Source organism: Myxine glutinosa, chromosome 1 (genome assembly GCF_964187855.1).
Source record: "Myxine glutinosa chromosome 1, kmMyxGlut1.1, whole genome shotgun sequence".
NCBI classification, from domain to species: Eukaryota; Metazoa; Chordata; class Myxini; order Myxiniformes; family Myxinidae; genus Myxine; species Myxine glutinosa.
Window position 1 is genome coordinate 218,409,876 of NC_136261.1, and position 4,088 is coordinate 218,413,963.

At 49.2% G+C, this 4,088-nt stretch overlaps 1 protein-coding gene across 2 annotated transcripts in view; it reads right to left on the bottom strand.

The window, feature by feature from the left end:
- LOC137434214 (mth938 domain-containing protein) overlaps positions 1-4,088 on the bottom strand; it is a 233,412-nt gene that overhangs the window by 31,476 nt on the left and 197,848 nt on the right. The window contains exon 1 of one of the 2 annotated variants that reach the window (XM_068127024.2): positions 3,348-3,595. The exons of the other annotated variant lie outside the window; for it this stretch is intronic. The gene's annotated coding sequence lies outside the window, so the exon portion shown is untranslated. Of the gene's footprint in view, positions 1-3,347; positions 3,596-4,088 lie in introns of those variants that run through there. 2 annotated transcript variants of the gene reach the window in all.

The following is a 4,088-nucleotide window of genomic DNA, read 5'->3' on the forward strand; positions in this document are numbered from 1 at the left end:
GGGATCGATTCCGTCCAGCATCCAGCACTGCGGCAGAAACTCCGGGGAGTGCAAACCCACGGATCTCCAATGACACTGCACGAAGACGACTGCATGACTATGGTCTGACTGCCAGATGACCATACAGAGGCCCCGTGATGACGGCTGCCCATCGCCGCAACCAACAGAGATGGTGCCAGCAGCATCAGCGGTGGACCTTGGCACAGTGGAACGAGGTTGCTTTCAGCGATGAGTCAAGGTTCTGTGTGGACAGTCCTGATGGGCGTGAGCGTGTCTGAAGAGGAACTGGCGAGCGATATGCCGATTGTTGCGTGCGTCAAGCCAACAGGTGGGGTGGCCCAAGTGTGATGGTGTGGGCCGCCATATCAGGCCGGTACAGGACGCCACTGGTGGTTGTGGATGGGAATCTTAACGCCCAGCGGTATGTGGATAACATCCTGCGACCTCATCTGCTGCCATTCCTGCTAGACCACCCAGAACTGAGAACTTTTCAGCATGACAACGCTCGTCCCCATGCTGCTCGCTTTACCACTGCATTTCTCCAATGCGAGAACATCAACACCATGCAGTGGCCTGCGCTCTCCCCTGACCTGAATCCCATAGAGCACCTGTGGGATGAGCTTGGGAGACGCGTAGTTGGCAGGGCCAGGACACGGGCAGAGCTGCTTCAGACATTGAGGACTGAGTGGGACAGAATCCAGCAGCAATCCATCCAAAGACTGGTAGGCAGTATACGCCGATGATGCACTGCCTGTATCCAAAACAATGGTGGCCACACACGCTATTGAAAGGGGACTGACATTGCACCCTGTGCTGTTCTGTACTGTAGAACAAACTGATGAGATGGTGTATCTTGGTCAAAAACTTGACATGTCATCAATAAAATGCCAATGTTTCAATTAGCAATTGTTGGTTTGTTTTATTTTGAACTGTTACAATTTTATTACATTTCAAACAAGTGGTAAGTTGTATGGTCTTCTGGCAGTCAGACCATAGTCATGCAGTCGTCTTCGTGCAGTATCATTGGAGATCCGTGGGTTTGCACGCCCCGGAGTTTCTGCCGCAGTGCGGGATGCTGGACGGAATCGATCCCGCAGGTGACTTCGGACCATCTGCCTGTCCTGCCTTGCAGTGGTGACTCTTGGCCTCCCTGATCGAGGTCTGTCATCTGCAGAGTTGTGGAGGGTGTCTGTGTCCACCAGGGCCGATATCGTCTGGTGTGAACAGCCAAGGCGACGTGCCACCTCACGGTAGCTCAGTCCGCCTTGCAGCATGCCCAGGGCATGCTGCCGTTGATCCCTTGACAATCGTGGCATGTTGATTGAAATGGCCATTTTGCACTGGCCTTTTAAAAGCCAATATCAAGACATCACGTGCAGCTCATTAAAATCATCCCGTACCCCTTGGCTAATCACTGACAGTCAAAACGGCTGTTGAACAGCTGTGCTATGAAGTGACCATTGAAGGTTCAAGTGACCATCCATGACCGTTTTGTCTGACAGTGAGGACACTATTGTCCACAAATAAGTTCACACATTTACTACACGCAGTGTTATTGTTGATATTTAAAGGTTTCAAAGGTGGTAAGTTTCTTTTGCGTTTCAGTATATAAAGTATCATGAGATATCGATTCTCCGAGTTGTGGCTGTTGTCAAGTGGCGACATGTTGTATGTGTTAACGCAACTTTCACCGAACCCGTGCCCATCACCCCCAAAATAAATCCCAATATTTTGTGATGGTTGATGTCTTATCTGCGATGCGCGACTTTGCCCTGCCCTGCACCCACATGTTGATGTTCCCCTTCCCCATTTAGTGAATATCAGATTGGATTGGTGTAGTCTAGTGGTGTGGGTGAGGTTGGCATTAGGAAGGGTTAGTGTGCTCGTGAATTGGGTGATTCAATTTCTGGTTGGGTGTGGAAGTGGTGCAGGCATGATGGGCCAATTGTCCTCCTTCTGTCAATATAATTACCGACGCCAAAGGTGGATGGAGGTTATGTTTTCACCCCTGTCTGTTTGTCTGTCCGTTTGTTTGTTTGTGAACAAAATATCTCAAAAAGTTGTGGACGGATTCAGACGAAATTTTGCAGAGATGTAGCATATGTGACAAGGACGAAATGATTAGATTTTGGTGAAGATCCGGATTCGGATCCGGCTACGAGAATTTTAAAGTGATTCCTCACATTGGGAGATGGGGACAAAAACGATACATAGCAGGTATCTCAAAAAGTTGAGGATGGATTTGGACGAAACTTGGGGGACCAGTTGAGTGTCTGACAAGGACGATTCGATTTTCGTGAAGATCTGAAAATGGATTCGGATATGAGAATTATTTACTTTTTAAGTGATTCTTCAGCATTGGGAGATTGGGGCAAAAACGATACATAGCAGGATATCTCAAAAAGTTATAGACGGATTTGGACGAAACTTGTTGGACAGGTTGGGTGTGTGACAAGGAAGAATCGATTCAATTTTGGTAAATATCCGGATCCGGATCCAGCTATTAGAATTTTAAAAGTGATTCTTAACCATTGAGTGTTATGGCCAAGCAGGTGGAGGTATGCTCTCTACTGAGTGCCGTTCTAGTTCCTTGTGTAGTTGAAGTTGCACTCCAACATAGTTTTCGAATAACTTTCTATAGCCCGATTACGAGCAACTTTGATATCATGTAAAATAAAATGCAATGGTTTCTTGACTTTTGCTTTTGGGCTGACAGGATGGCCTAGATGTGCACACACTCACCTTTAAGCTGTCTATCCTGGGTTTGAATCCCAACCCATCTATAAACCGTCTTCAGGTGCTTCGCAGGCAAGGTGATTCATCAGTGGTGTGTGCTGTCCCTCGAACGGGCGTCACATTTGCCAGCATTCGTTGGTGGACATTAAAGATCGCATGGTGTCCTCTGCGAAGAGTCGTCGAGCTATCTCCGGCACCATTAACAAATTCCAAATTCCTGACCTCACCAGCAGAGGACATTGCATCAGCAGCACAGCCTCACCCTCAGCCAATGATGGGTATGGACTGGTCCACCACGTGGTCGATGCTGTATGTTGTGTAGGCTATCAGGAGGGTACGATTAAACCACCACGGGCCACATGGTTCCAGGGATGTCCAGGTGTGCACAAAACGTCATTATTTCAGCACAAACTGCACAATTTTGTCTGCTTCGTGCTTCTCCCCTGGGCTGTTCTTCCTTCCCTTCGTTGTATGCTTATCATTTTCGTTCCCTTTTTAATACGTCGGTATAATAAATAGCTACCGGTAGCTCCTTTAATGAATTGATTCTTGCAGGGTGGCTGATGGTCTTAACTAATAACAGGATGGAGCAAAGGTAGCGTACTTCTTACCTTAATACCTTTGTGTTGAGCTGTCGACTCTGGATTCGATTACCGACCCGACTGTGTAGATTGGCGGATTGGTGATTGGCAGGCAAGACATCCCTCAAACGCAACTGAAGCAGGTTTCCCTATCCGCTTAGATGCGCTATGTGGTGGACGTTAAGCATCCCATGGTGTCTCATTGACAAAGACCATGGTCTAGTAAATGCATTCGCTCACGACGTCATTCCGTCATGAAATCGAACAAACCGCTCAGCAGCTCAGTTTAAGCTATTGGGTTTCTTTGTCCCGCCCCCTTTAACGCTTTGTCCCGCCCCCTTCAACGCTTTGTCCCGACCCCTTCAATGCTTTGTCCCGCCCCCTTCAACGCTTTGTCCCGCCCCCTTCAACGCTTTGTCTCGCCCCCTTCAACGCGTTGTCCCGCCCCCTTCAACGCGTTGCCCCGCCCCCTTCAACGCTTTGCCCCGCCCCCTTCAACGCTTTGTCCCGCCCCCTTCAACGCTTTGTCCCGCCCCCTTCAACGCTTTGTCCCGCCCCTTTAACGCTTTGTCCCGCCCCTTTAACGCTTTGTCCCGCCCCCTTCAACGCTTTGTCCCGCCCCTTTAACGCTTGTCCCGCCCCCTTTAACTCTTTGTCCCGCCCCCTTTAATTCTTTGTCCCGCCCCCTTTAACGTCTACCCACTGCTCCTTTCACGCAATTCCTCCGCCCCCTTTAACGCCATTCCTCCGCCCTTTTAACCCTTTCCCCCC